Here is a 14,864-nt window from a genome sequence, read left to right on the forward strand (position 1 = left end):
GCTGCGTGTGGCCCGGGGAACGACGGGTGCGTCACGGAATCGCGACGCGTGATGTCTGTGACGGATGCGGTGCAGTGGAAACACTAGAACACCTGCTCCTTCACTGTGCCGCGTTTGCCGATGCTCGTCGCGATATGCTCGCGGCCTGTAGGGCGGAGGGCCTACTACCAGACTCCATCAAGACGCTGTTGTGGCCGCACGGCACTGCGCGCACTCGTGAGCGAACTTTGGTGAGCCTCTGTGCATTCCTCGAACACACGGGCTTGACGTCCCGTCTTTTCTCCGTCAGGTAGTTACACGCAGTGACCGAACGCTCCGCGAGTTCTACCTTGAACGATTAATAACTGGACGCCCCACTACAGTTGTAACCAATACAGTGCTGTGCGCGTGTGTGATTTAATTCCTCAAAAAAAAGCTAATCAGGCGCACAACCTGGACACATTTCTTATTGTGTAAATAGTTTGTACACATTACTTCTCCCCCTATCGTCTCTTCCTGTCCCCTCACTTCTTTCATTTCATTTCTTCATTCTGCCCGCTATCCTTTATTTCTGCTGCCCCAGCTCAGGTGCTTCAGTATCGATGGCAGATGCCGGGGCTAGCAAAATATTTTTCTTCCTCTTTACTATTTTTTTTAATAAAACCACTACCACTACCACCACCATGTGCGCCCTCACAGCTCGAAGCCTGTACAAATCGCTCACTTTCGCTTTGTGCTGTCTTTCATTGTTGCCACTCGCGCGCGGTGACGCTGCTCTAGGCGCTGCTGCTGATTGCTCGGTAGGAATGGATTGCGGTCCTGATCGCTCTCCGGTGATGGTGTTTACAACTCTATTATCACAAAATGGATGGGATTAGTCGGGGCTGGGGCGTACCCAGGGTGGCCTCCAGTCGGGGGCGATCTGTTGAGCTTGCATTATTAGGGCCAATTGCGTTGTTTTTCTAGAACTGGCCAAGAGCTTGTCCCATTGCTCCGCCGAGGGAGCTGGCAAGAGTAGCGTCGGAGGTTGTTTGCTAGCGCATTCCCGTAAAATACGGTCTTGGGTGCCGTGAGTCCCATCACCATAGTGCAGGCTTGCAGGGTCATATTCACCGTTTGTGGATAAACATAATCGATAGGGGCTAAGAATTAAATTTGTTTGTAGGCGTCCGAGTGTCGTGGCTTGCGCCTTGTCCAGGTCGGGGTGAGGGGTGCGATACGTGCATCTTAGCTTGCGATAAAAGTTTGTAATCTCCGTGTACGACTGAGGCTCCTCGGCAGAAGCGTCCGTTCCCGAGAGCTCTCCCGTCCTTCGGTTGGTTTAACCTCGGGCTAGATGATCTTCCCGCTCGTTTCCGCAGTTACTCGCGTGAGCCGCAACCCATACGAGATTGATATTATCCAGAGTTCGGTTGCGCAGAATTCGCATTGCGAGCGCGCTTAGCGAGTTTTTGGCGAAATTTTGAATGGCGCTCTTAGAATCGCTTAGATAAGTTTTGGGGCGGAGACCCGCGATGGCCAGTGCGATAGCTACTTCCTCTGTCACTACGGCTGACTTTGGAGCGGCCATACATGCCACGTATGTTCCACCTTTGATGGGTTGAGCTGGCTTCACGTACAATGTTCGTGGTTCGTTCTCGTACTGTTTCTCAAGGGCCTGGGCCCTTGCTTTCCTGCGGGCGTCGCGTCTGCCGGGCAGCATGTTTTTGGCTACTGGTTTAGCAACTAGTCTAATAGTAACGTCGACCGATAAATGCGATGTTTCATAGACCCTCTCAACGGGTTGGATATGGAGTTTGTCGAGAATTACGCGTCCCGCAACAGTGCGCGGCAAACGGGTCACTGTTGCCGTTTAATGGGCTTCGATTAGCTCAATGAGCGTGTTAAGAATTCCCAACTGCAGCACTCGATCTGAGTTGGCTAATGCCGGCCGGCCAAGGGCCACATTGTATGCTGTTCTTATGATGCTATCAAGGGCCCCTTCGTCCCTGTGACGAAGATAATAGTACGGGCAGGCGTACGTGATTCTATTTATCATGAATGATTGCATGATCCTGCATAGGTCGGTTTCTCTCATGCCCCTGCGACGGTTGGCAATGCGCCTATCTGGTGCGCCGTGTTGTATTATTCTGAAGGGACATGCCAAGAACCCTGATCGTGGCCACCGGGTTATTGGATGGTTGTCAGTGTACAACACGATGGGTTCCCGAGGGTCGGGTGCTGCCTCTGAGGCTTATTTGTTCCTGATAACTAAGAGTTCCTATCTAGGCGGTAACCACGCAAGGGCGCTCTCCTGCACGAAAGAGTGTACCGTGTCGATAGCTGGTTGTAATGACTCCAGAGTTGGTCCATATGGTGATGTCTTCGGCGTATACACATGATGCCTGAGTGGGATAGCATGTAACAGACGTGGGAAACAACTCATAGTAAGGTTGAAGAGAAAAGGTGGAAGTACAGCGACTTGCCTGGTTCCTCTGGTCCGAAGTGTAATTTTTTCACTACTTTTGTCCTCGAAATGCAGCGTAGCCGTGCGCTGGATCAGAGAGGTGGCGATGCAGTCCACGCTCTGCTCTCGCGCTGTGGAATGTCGCCTTGGTTGCCCCGGCAGCAGTACTGCCAGAGTGCAGATAAACAAGTTGAAAGAAATGGTGAGGACAGTAAACAGAAAAAATAAGAAAGCCGGCACTCCCGCACGGCACCAGCCTGATGCGCGAATACGGTCGCTTCATCGTGACCTGTGGCTTGCAGAGCACAGCGAAGAGCGGACGGCAGCGGAGCTGGCGCAGGCAAACTTGTCCCATCCTTTAAAGGAAATGAGCATGACGGCGCGGTAAAGAACGCTCACTTAATTGTCTGTCGCCGGTAGTTGGAACGACCGTCGTTGTGGGTCGCGCTTCCTTCAGGCATGAGAAGATGCTTTTCACATAACGCGAGTATTGCATCGCCAGTAGCCTGCTGACCTGCGAGAAACAAGAAAACGAGAACAATGAATTAAAACTTGACCTGATATGACGGCTGGGGTGGCTCTTGTGGAATGGAGATTCATCGTGCGACTTTGCATCGAAGGTGTAAGCCAGGGGTAAATCTGAAGGCGTACAGGAAGAACAAGAACCGGAACCGCAGGAAGTGGCCTAGCTCAAACGCACCGAAACGAAGCCACACATACGAAAGAAGAATAGGTAATAGTTGCCGCGTAGTGGAAGACCCTTTTCTTTCTGCAAAAGACATCAGAGATGTGCTACCCTTTGAGAGGAGGCTTCGAAAGCTGCACTGTAAAACCACATCGCTTCCCTGAAGCCCCGACTCGCAGAATCACAAAAGACAAAGGTGGACTGTGCTGGGAGAGTGGCTGAGTGGACCACCTAAAATTGGAACAAGTTTTCACTGATGAATATACATTCTCTATCTACGGAGCACGAGTTGTGGTTGCAGAAAATTGAAATTGAAATCAAGGAAACTTCCTAAGTTACTGTATATGTAGAATGCGGAGTAAGTGTCCCGATGATTCTCTTCTAATGGAAATAAACAAATACCAACATCCGCGCTTTCTCCGTCTCTCCCATTGGTCGCCCTCTTAAGCGACGACACAGGAAGGAAGCGCAATGAAAGTAGTGCATAAATGGTTGGTTAGGGAGAGCGGTAGCCGTCTGTGAATATCAGTAAAACTCAGAAAAGCACGCATACAATGCTGTCGTGTAGTGGGTATAATCCTGTATTTCGGTAGCGTATCGCCGAAGAAATCAACAAGTTTTTATTTTTTTGAAATTGTGCGCTGATATCTGAGCCCTGATATTCACTTGTAAATGGGAAATAAGGTTTAAGATCTCTCGTAACAGCTCCTGCCATGCTAGCACATCGCACTTCTAACCCACCAAAAAGCTTCAAGGCGATGACAGGGTAGTTATTCTTACGAAAGCCTGATAATTTCTACCTGTCGGCCGTAGAGCCTGGAGCCGAAAGTAGGCTTTGCACGGCGTCCAGCACTTCACGTTCTAGAGAAAAGAGCGCAGAGTGGACTGTGGGATTTATTATTAGAGAAAGCAGACGCAAGAAACTACATATACAGCTTATAAACATTGCAGCTTAAGACACCATGCGGCTACTATCAACAGTGGATCACGCGCCTTCACTCTCGCGACCCGTTGCTAACCGAGAATTTCGAACCTAGCAGGGGACACGCCACACCATTCGGCCGCCGTCTATGCGGGATTGTCTTCCCGCGGTCGAAAACACGAGAGCGGCCGGCGACGGCACCGACGCAGCAGCAGTCAGCTGCCGCAAGAGCTGGATGTGGAAGAACAACTGCGCGTGGCAAGCCATTCCGACAGCGCATCATCCGCGGCGCTTACGACGGCGTCATCTCGCGCTACACGATACGACTAGATCGTACCGAACAAAACCGAGCAGTTTGGAGGGGCTGCGTGTTAGATTGGGTGCGCATGCTCATGAAACGAGCTGGCGTTTTCTATCCCGCCAGCGACCCGGCAGCGGCGGACTAAAAGTTCTTCGCTGCAAGGTCTCTTCCTGTGCTGCAGACCTTACTAGGTTCTTTGCGTTGCTTCTCCGCACTAGAGGTGCCCACCGCCCGAGACGGTTGCTTTGTTGGATGACCGCAGACTTCTTTTCCGCACCAGGGGTGCTCCGTCGTAGACGGTATTGCGACGACTCAGAATGCAGGCGTTAAGGGGAGTATGAATTGACTGTATTATACGAAATGTTTACATTGCAAGCACTTTGATATACATGAGACAAATTGAAAACTGTAAAAAGGTTAAAGAACAAAATGGTGGAACTGGCTAACACTAGGGGAGGCCCTACTCGGCATAGCCGAAGATGCATTACATCTGACCTTAGCCCAGAAACTTTTCCAGGGCTCCGGGCCCTGGTTTTAAAGACCTAAAGGCCCAGCCCATCCCTTGCATCACCCAATCACAACAAACTAACTTATGACTGGTTTACAAACTGCATTGCACGCCTTCCAGTTTCGGCAAGGTTCAAAACCCTCTCCCTAAAATACACAGCAGGAAAAGAGCATCAAAATCGCTATAAAAAATAGATTTCGGGAATGGACCCTCGAAACGAGTGGCCCACCAGGTTTACGTGCCACGCCCCATACTTCCACAGTAGCCCTGTCTACATGAACCCGATAGAGTCGAGTAGAGTTTGCTTGTCGGGTAAAAAACCAGTTGCCGGGTTCATGTAGATGCTGTCGGGTCGAGTAAAATAAGCGGCAGAGCGAGTCGAGTTAATTCGCCTGCAGGGAGCAGGTTAACTCGCCTGATCCGCCTTTCCAAAAACCATGTATACGCAGTCGGGTAACATGGAACTATGGGAAAGATTTCGGTCATGTGATCAGTAGACCAAAATGGCAGCCGCCGTCGGTCCCCGCGCTGTTTCCACCCGAGCTTCTTGGACCGACCGGGAAGTGGAATGTTTTGTGGGGCTAATAAATGAAAAAAAAAGTGAGCGAGGCGCTGGACAGCAAACGGCAGCGCAACCAAGATGTGTTCAAAGAGCTGCAGGCCGAAATGGCCAATCTCGGCTATCACTGGACGTGGCAGCAGTTGCGGAACTGCTGCAAGAATTTGAAGAAGCGATTCACGGCCGTGAGTATAAACATTCCCTCACCCGAATTTCGACACCCATACGGAATGATACGCCGTTTCAGCACAATTCTGTCTTGTGTGACAGGAACGGTTGGAGCAAGAGAGAAGTGGAGCTGCACCGTCGGCTTGGAAGCGGTATGACCACATGAGCGCGCTGCGAGAACCCGCGGGCCAAAAACAGGAACCGGAAACTTGCACGATAACTGCGAACCTCGACGCTAGGCGCCGCTGCGTGACTTACGCGCTTGAACAGAGTTCATGTAGACACCAATCGGGGCGAGTCAGAGGCGAGTCACCTAGCCCGACGCTGACTCTACCCGGTCCAGTCGGGTTCATGTAGACAGGGCTACTATGATTCGAACTCTCTCCCTCAGAAGAAAAAAAACAAACCACACATCCTACCCGCACGTGCAAGCGGTCTCCATTGACTCTCGGTTTCCCTTGACTGAAGCTGTTCCGCAATTAGCTATGTCATCGGACTACAGCGGGGCGCTTCCGTGGTGCAGCCCGTCTGCTCGTTTTTATTTACGACCCTCCTTGACGAGATTACCCCTTTTCACGAGATGCTTGTCGCAAGGTCGCATCGCGTTTGGCGCCGTTCTGACGAGGGGACCGAACAATGCGAGGGTCAAAGCGCTTGACCGTCCATGTCAGGGGCTCTTGACCCCAAGGGCGCTCCTTTTCAGTGCGGCGCCCCGCCGCCGCCCGCCACCGAAGGGGAGGGGGAGAGTTTCAAAGAGGAGGCCGCCTCAGGGAGACGACGAGCGGGCGACCGGTTCTAATGGCACCGCGAGTCGTACGATCCCTTTACAGGCGGGTTCGGCGCGGGCGCTTCAGTCACTCAAAGGACCGACATTTGCGTCGCGAGGTGGTGGCCGGCGCAGATCAACCACGATCCCGTGCGCTCGTCTGAAGACACATTTAAAGAAAAATTATCGATAAGCCATTTGTCATCAACTTCTCTATGGAACACAAATTCATGTATATGTCTCTAGAACCATGTACAGGGTCATCCAAAACATGTGCGAACACAGCTCAGTGTGGCCGCGATCGGCGGAGCGTCAGCGCATCCGTCGCGGGCGCGCATCGAAGCTAAAGGCAAAGATCCGACGCGTTCAGCGCTCGGGCGAGCGTCGCTCGCAGTCAGTCGCGCTACGCCGGTTTCGCTGGCCGGAGTGCCAGACGCCGCGCGCCGCATCGGAGCATGCGCAGAACGACTGCCGACTGGCGCCGATCGTCGACCCGCGGGCAGTTTGCATTCCGTTCGCGCCTTTTTCTCCGTCAGCTCATCCGTTTCGTTCAATCCATGGCATGGCGGCTACTGTATGAAACATGGCTAGGGTGTTATCCGCGCGACAAAAACTTGCTCTCGTGTTACTAGCCCATCGCTTGCGGCGAAAGCGCAGGCGGTCAATGTATGTGCGAAAGATTTTCGCTCATCGGAAAACCAGAGGCGAGTACTTCCAGCTTGTGCAAGAACTACGGCAGACCTACCCAGAGTACCATTGGAAGTACTTCAGGTGTGCACACTTCACGCAATATGACTGTTTCACCCGTGTGTAGCTTTGTAGCGCTTTTTTAACTCACTGTGACTGCACGGCTCGTTTCATTACTATCCAGAAATAAGAATCCTGCATAGCGTTTTTCCTCCATAAAAACGCAGCCACCGCGGCCGGGTTCGAACCCGACCGCGGTGGCTGCGTTTTTATGGAGGAAAAACGCTAAGGCGCCCGTGTGCTGTGCGATGTCAGTGCACGTTAAAGATCCCCAGGTGGTCGAAATTATTCCGGAGCCCTCCACTACGGCACCTAATTCTTCCTTTCTTCTTTCACTCCCTCTCTTATCCCTTCCCTTACGGTGCGGTTCAGGTGTCCAACGATATATGAGACAGACACTGCGCCATTTCCTTTCCCCAAAAAACCAAAAATTATTATTATTACGTTTTTTAAAATTATATAATAATAATTGTGTTTATGAGAGAGGGAGTGGCGCATTAATTGTTACATATTTTGTAGAGCCGAAAGTTGGTGTTGTTTGATTCGAATTTTTAGATATTTAACTGCACAGTGCCTTGTACGATGCTCGGGGTTGTTTCAAACATGCTTAGTGCATCCTTAAAAATGGTGTAAAATGACTTCTGTGCAGGATGACGAAGGCCTCATTTGGTAAACTTTTGACCCTTGTGCGCGACCGCATCATCCATCCACCGAACCACAAGAATCCTATCAGCCCAGGAGAAAGGCTGGCAATCAATTTACGGTAAATATTCCCCACTTCAGCCACCCCTGATTGCATACTCGCTGACATCTCCTTGTTGTCATAAGGGATACTTTTCCAACTACAAGGTTAACGCGCGTTTCTCCCTGAATAGCTGGTGCCCTGACTCCAAGTATAAAGGGGCCGTACAGCCGTCTGATGAGCATAGAAACTGTTCTTTCGGTCGTTCTTGTTCTTATTCAGTGTAGTAGCAGGAAAAACAATTGTATATCGTTTGCCCACTTTTTGCGCTGGTTTTCACATGTCCATTCACTTTGTGCAAGCTTGGAATTCTCTGGCCAAATATTTTTTGTCCCCATTGGCCAGTTGTGTTCTACTGCATAACTACCTTCCCTTATTCACATTAATTTCTTTCCATCTCAGTGCCGCATGTTTACGGCCACTTTTAAAAATAAACAACACGTCAGGCATGACTGAACCCTTGAACATGCCATAATATAGCTATAGCTATGTTGATCATTCCCCCCTTCCCCCTCACGCGACTCTGATCATATATTAATTATCCTTTTCAACCTAGTTGCGTCATCTATGCATGATAATTGAATACTGGAAAAAAATTTAACGAACGATGGCGCTGCAATACAATTAATTAGGTACTTCTACTCTTCACAGGTTTCTGGCCACAGGTGGCTCTATGATAAACGTCGCTATGAGCTATCATATTCATGTATCGACAGTCTCTGGCATACTGATAGAGACCCTGCCAGCCATCTGGGGCTGCCTTTCCCCAATTGTGCTCAGACAGCCGACTCCCGACGAATTGAAGTTCATCAGACAGGAGTTCGCCACGAAGTGGAACTTTCCCAATTGTGTAGGGTGCATAGATGGGAAGCACTTCACAGTTACTTGCCCTACTGACAGTTGGTGAGAGTTCTATAATTATAAGGGTGTTTACTCATTGCTGATGTTGGCAGTGGCAGATGCAAATTTTCGCTTTCTGCTAGTGGATATTGGTGCTCAGGGCAGACTTTCTGATGTATCTTTCTACCGAAAAAGCCCAATCAGAGGGAGCTTTGAGAACAATACCCTCAGCTTGCCTTCAGGTCATAACGGATGCCGCTGTGCATAGTGGGAGATGCAGCATTTTGCCTGCGGCCCTACTTAATGCGTCCTTAGCCCGGAAGACCGCTAAACGAGACAAAGCGAGTCTTTAACTCGGCTGTCAATGGCGCGCCGTTGAGTGGAGAACGCTTTCGGAATAGAAGTTTCCCGTTGGCGCTGCTTCTTCGGGATGGTGAGTAGCGACATTGAGTTGCTCATAGCCATGATGGATGCGGCGGTTTGCCTGCACAACTTTCTCCTAGCTAACAAAGCATATTGCCCAAATGATTATCGGGATCGCGTCACTGGCGACAATGTCCAGGAAGGCAGGTGGAGGCAGACCGTAGCAAATGTAAATCCTCAGAGTACTGGCACCAGCTCTGCTTCAGATGCTATGCGAATCCGGGATGCCATAGCAAAGTACTTCATGTCCCCAAGTGGTTGTTTCCCATGGCAGCTGAACGTTGTAAGACGGTGTTGATGGACAGCGTGAAGCTGTTGACTTTTTTTCAGGCAAAACAAGGACATCCCATACCAGCTCGAATTTATTTGATATCGGGGGACCACTTCTTAAACGGCTTTCGAATGGATTGTAATTCAACATATCCTACGCGTGTCAAACAATCACACGAAACATTGGTACTTCTGCTTTCGGGCAAGCACACCACGCTAAGCTGTGCTTTTTAAATACCAAATGAATGACTTGTTTTCATGTGAAATATTTTGTTTGAACACACCAAGGTGATGTAAAACTATTATTCAACATCCTTGATGTATAAATTAGCAATGGTGCCAATTATAATCATGAAATCACCTGTAAATATCGAAAAATTACTTGTAAAAGTTGAAAGACGAATTACCATGATATTGCAGACAGCTTGAATTGCGAAAAAATGAAGTGGTGAAAGAGGTAGGAGACTACTAACCACATTGAAACTTACAATACTTGCAATAAAAAAATTCAAAAGCCTAATAACAGATATATCACAGCTTTGTAATATACTCAAAACAACAGGAACATGAACACAATGATATTAGGAAACTGCACTGCATGACAAGCAATGCAAAAAATTAACGGCAATGCCCTCTATGTTATCAAAAGAAACAGCACAGATGATATTTTTGTTGTCACCATCACTTCAAAAGGTATCCATACTTCACTCGGCCGCGCACCCTATATCTTCCCATCGCACTCGTCATCCTTTTCAAGTTTCCCGACCTCGTGCCCGAACTACCACATTTGCCTCATAATTTGTTTTCTGTACTGCAGCAGACTGGAAAGGCCTACCCAACGACATCGCAGCCATCACATGCTCATCCAACTTTGCCAATGATGTTACCAATCATGTTTCGTTGTGTTAACACCTGCTCACCAAAATATATGCACCCACCCATTATGTAATACCCCTCGTGGGTCTTTGAGGGAATAAAATGAAATGAAATGAATTAAAATTAAGCCTCAAACTCGTCGTATTCAGCTATTAGCTCCAATATTGTAACCTTCAAGCGAGAGACGATTCTCTTTGGCATCCTGTCAAGGCTCATGCCAACTCATTGCGCAAGTCTCATTTTCAGTGTTCTTGCCCAGCTGGAAAAGAAGCTGATGCTCGACGTAATCGTAGCTGGATGCTTTTTTTACCGTTTTGAGGGCGGCTTCCTCACTGTGGAGTCTTCCTGGCTGGCAGGTTGACCAGAACTAGCCGGTGTCGGCTCCAACTCTTCATCAACACTGGAGGTGGGTGATGGTGCCGCCGAATCACCTTGCGTACTGTTCAAAATTTCTTCTACTATTGAGGGGATGTCATCAGCTCCTGGCAGGGCCCTTAAGCCCACGTTGTAGGTAGTCCTGAAATAAGCCGGTTTGACTCCAGTAAGTTCAGTTTTGTGATTTAACTTTTTTTACTTTACTGCTAACAGAGCACCAGTGTTTTGTCGAGTGTAAGAGCATTACGCACACGGGTGAAGAAAAAGAAAAGCACACGAGCTCTGACTTGCACTGATGTTTTAAATTCAGCTGAAATTCTTGCCTTCTTTTTCATGACTGTGAGTAGTGTCATTCCAGTAAGCAAAATGCTGAACCAAGCGCTCCAATTATCCACATTATTACTGGTGTCGTAGAGCGAAAACGCTGATGCTGCCGGGAACATTCGGTGAGCAAATCTTGTACCTTCTATAAGCAGGAGCTACAACTCTGACCTATGTCCTAGGCAGGGGGCTGCCCACTAACCGTTCCCAACCCTCAGCCTACCTTCAGCACAAACAGCAAAACCAAAAATAATGACAAAAAACCAACAAAATATACGCGAGCTCTAAGAATGCAACTAAGCCGAAACCATGAGACCACAAACGCTCAAACACGTAACACCAATGCACTTATCGGAAGCATGAGGATCCACAGAATTTTTTGCTACAGATGTCTGACCACCCGCCAACTTCTTATTGCGTCTTTGATATTGCTCTACATTCTAAAGCTGTTCAAAAGGTAATTTCATTTTATTACGGATTCGGTCCCCTCATATCAAAGCAGCACAAAGCCGTGAAACATTTCAAAAACACAAGCAATTTTCTACAGGCGCCTGCAGCGTCTTCTCGTAAAGCCGTGCTAAAGTGATAAAGCGCTGCAGTTTATAGCCAGTTACATGAAAAAAAAAACTGATAATAAATCCTCTATCAGAGAAGGGGAAAGTTACGGTGAAGAAAGCATAAATTAAGGAAGGAGGATCAGTATAAACAAGGTGTGCCCCCGCATAGAAGGTAAAAGTCCCGTTAAAAAATTTAACGAAGGAAGCTCAGTGAACAACCTGTGCGTGAACGTAGTACCCATTTCATGCCGTGCATTGAACACGTTTCGCGCTCATAACTCCACGTACCTCGATTCGCGAAAACAAACATTCCAAAACAAACCAAACAAACTCACTTTCTTGGACGACCACAGTTCTTGCAGAAACTCATTGCTTCGGCACAGTGCCATGTCTGCCTCGCAACGTTTGCGCTGCCGCTCCTCGTTGCTAGCTCGATGGATTTTAGCCCCCGGCTGAAGCGGTCCCGGAGCTTCTTCCACAATTTGCGGCATTCTTTCACTATAACGAAAACGAGGACGAAAGAAATAGATCAAACATTACGGTACATGCAGCATGTGGAATGCTTCTGCTGAAAAGGGTACAAATGAAGCCGAGCACAGCAGTCGGGAACAATTAAATCACCCGTGGAGAGACCGGTGCTTCGCCTTATCTGTTCCCAAGCGTTCTCTTTGCGCTGATAGTCTCTGAAATCCAGCCGTTTGGTGTCGTATACACAAGGGTGTTGTTTGAGGGCTTCGCCAACGATATCCGGCACAATTTCAACAATTGGGCGGCTCTCGCCACTCACGCCGATTGCACTGGCTTTCGCCATTTTTCTCCGCGTGATGTATTCTGGGTCGACGCGGTAGGTGGCGCCGGTGCGCAATTGGAGCAGGAGCCAAATCTGCGCCGGAGCCGTCGGGGCACGCTGGCAGCCGCCGATTACGTTGGTCGCTGCAGTGCGTCGAACTATAGACGGAGCTGTTTTCTTCAACGCAACGCAGCGTGCGCGCGCGCTCGCTTGCGTTAGCTCGGACTATATTCGGGCCTTAAGCGGCGCAGGTGCACACAGGCTCGGAGGCGGTGCTTTGTGTCGTCTGCTACGGTGCAGAAGCGCACTCTGCTTGAATTAAAGTGAAGCCCACCAGACTGTTCTGACAGCGTCGAACCCACCTACATGGCGTTGCGGGAAAGCGCGCTTGTCTCATTGCAGCGCGTTGTCTTTGCTTCGGCTAGCATCTCAGTGGCCTGTTTTCTCAGTGTCATGATGCCGGTTTAATACATTTGTATTGCTGTAAGTTTATAAGCTCTGCTATTATTCGGTTATGCGGCCTACCAAAGCGAATCAGGCTTCTTGGGACGCCAATAGGGCCCAGAATGATGACAACCATGGGGAGGGGTAACTTGCACTGACATCGCGCATTAAACAGCTCCTTCGCGTTTGACTTGCACTCAAACGGGGTCTCCGCAGCTGAGATCGGTCTCGGGTGCCCCGATACTGCCGTCGGGTGGTCTCCATTGAGCCAACGCGGCGAGGCCTCCTCAGAGGTTTACCGCACTATGCAAGTGACGTGGACAGCGGAGGACGGCTTCGTTTTATGTGCGTGCTGTGTGACGCGGATGAGATGCTTCGCTGCAGCTGCTAACGTCTGTGCACACCGAGAAAATCAATGTCATTCTTCTTGGCCCCAGTTCTCTCATAATAGGTCTCGCGCGAAAGTGTTCACAGACTGCGCCGCTCTACATTTTATTGTATTAAAGAACTGATAAACATCATCATCCGCGTCTAAGACAGCCCGATTCTGTTTGGTAAGCCGCATAACCGAACAATAGCAGGGCTTATAAACTTCCAGCAGCCGGCATCGTGGCACTGAGAAAACAGGCCACCGAGTTGCAAGCCGAAGCAAAGACAACGCGCTGCAGTGAGAGAAGTGCGCTTTCTCGCAACGCCGCGTCGGTGTCAGCACACTCACTGCAATGCAAGCACTGTGCGCTTATGTAGACGACACGAAGCACCGCCTCCGGGCCTGTGTGCGCATGCGCCGCTTAGTTTCGACGCGCGCCGGGTGCGCTGACGCTCCGCTGAGCAGTGTGGCCGAATCGTGGAAACATCAAGCCGCAGAGGGAAAAAGGGAATTTTGTTTAAGGACGGATTGAGAACGTGGGAAATTTTGGTTTCGCTAAAGACCACTGTTCTAAATGTGCTTTCTCGGGAAAATGTGCAGAGATGAAGAGAAAAGGCTGTTATGATGGCAGCCTGACTAGTGTCTCGAGAAGAAATTTGGCTTGATGTTTGCCTTTAATTTGCTCCTTATCCTTTCATACAGAGCCCTGGCCCATTCAGGTTCATTCCGGCTTCGAGTGCTGCGTCCTTGGATTTCTTCCAGCTATAGGGGCAGTGACCCTTCCATTAATTGCTTCCCAGCTCTTTAGTCACACGATCTCCTATGCACGCATATTTTGTAAAGGAATTCCCGAAAATTTCAACGGTCTATACACGAGAGGCTAGACAGGAAATGGAAGTAGCCGAGCTGGTCCCTGTTCCAACGCAAAAACTAATACAAACCAAGTGGTGATTGACGATGATGTAATCAAGAACATCCCAGCCTTGATGTTCATTAATAATGAGCTTTGTATTTATTTTATTTCACTCATTATTATATTTATTACCTTGGCTGTATTTACTCTACAATTAAGCGATTTATTAATCTAAGAATTATTATCCCACTGATAAGCTTAACACATTAAAAAAAAAATAACGTTTCCCTACGCACCTTGGTTTCGGTGACTGTTGGCTCCCTTCGTATATATATGGGAAAAAACTGGAAATTTTTACGCGGCAACTGGGAAAAACCAACTGGCCAAAGCGGCAACACTGCCGCTCATCCGTGTTCGCACATATAATGAGAGAGAACACACGGTCTTCGTGAACCTTCATTGAGTCGGGGATTGAGTAGTGTGTCCAGAAGGAGCGGCCGCATATCTCTTCGGTCTAGAAAATGCTAGCGCTTTTCCTAACTATAAATGGCCCGGATGGCTAGTGCAGTGTCGCAGGCTAGTGATATTTTTCAATGCTTGGCAAAAAATACAATGGCAGCAGTGGTTTCATGGACCAAGAAAACACAAACAGTGAACATTGCCCATGTATTTCGCGGAATACGTTGTACGCGGTCAGCGCGAGCCCGTGTATATTGAGCAAAATTATTGATTTCAAAGCATGAGCCAGTCTATTGATCCCAAGAAAGTCAACCAGAGCCTACAAGCCTCCAAAAACCTCGCTCAAGACAACCCCGTCTCGTCTCTCCCAGGCCTGTAGCTGTACAGGTAGCCAGCTAGCGACTGTAGAGCCATCTAATTTTTGCGCGCAAATGCAGAAGGTCTAAAGTTGCGGGCACCGCGC

General features: G+C 49.1%; 1 long non-coding RNA gene across 2 annotated transcripts in view; it reads left to right on the forward strand.

Annotated features, from left to right (window-relative positions):
* Nucleotides 1-10,367, forward strand: part of LOC144104477 (uncharacterized) — a 127,137-nt gene extending 116,770 nt beyond the window's left edge. For both annotated transcript variants that reach the window (XR_013308547.1, XR_013308549.1), the window contains 2 exons: nucleotides 7,731-7,844; nucleotides 10,174-10,367. This is a non-coding gene — a long non-coding RNA (uncharacterized LOC144104477). The remainder of the gene's footprint in view (nucleotides 1-7,730; nucleotides 7,845-10,173) is intronic.
* The last annotated feature ends 4,497 nt before the right edge of the window (nucleotides 10,368-14,864 follow it).

The sequence above is a fragment of the Amblyomma americanum genome, chromosome 1 (assembly GCF_052857255.1).
Source record: "Amblyomma americanum isolate KBUSLIRL-KWMA chromosome 1, ASM5285725v1, whole genome shotgun sequence".
Taxonomy (NCBI): Eukaryota; Metazoa; Arthropoda; class Arachnida; order Ixodida; family Ixodidae; genus Amblyomma; species Amblyomma americanum.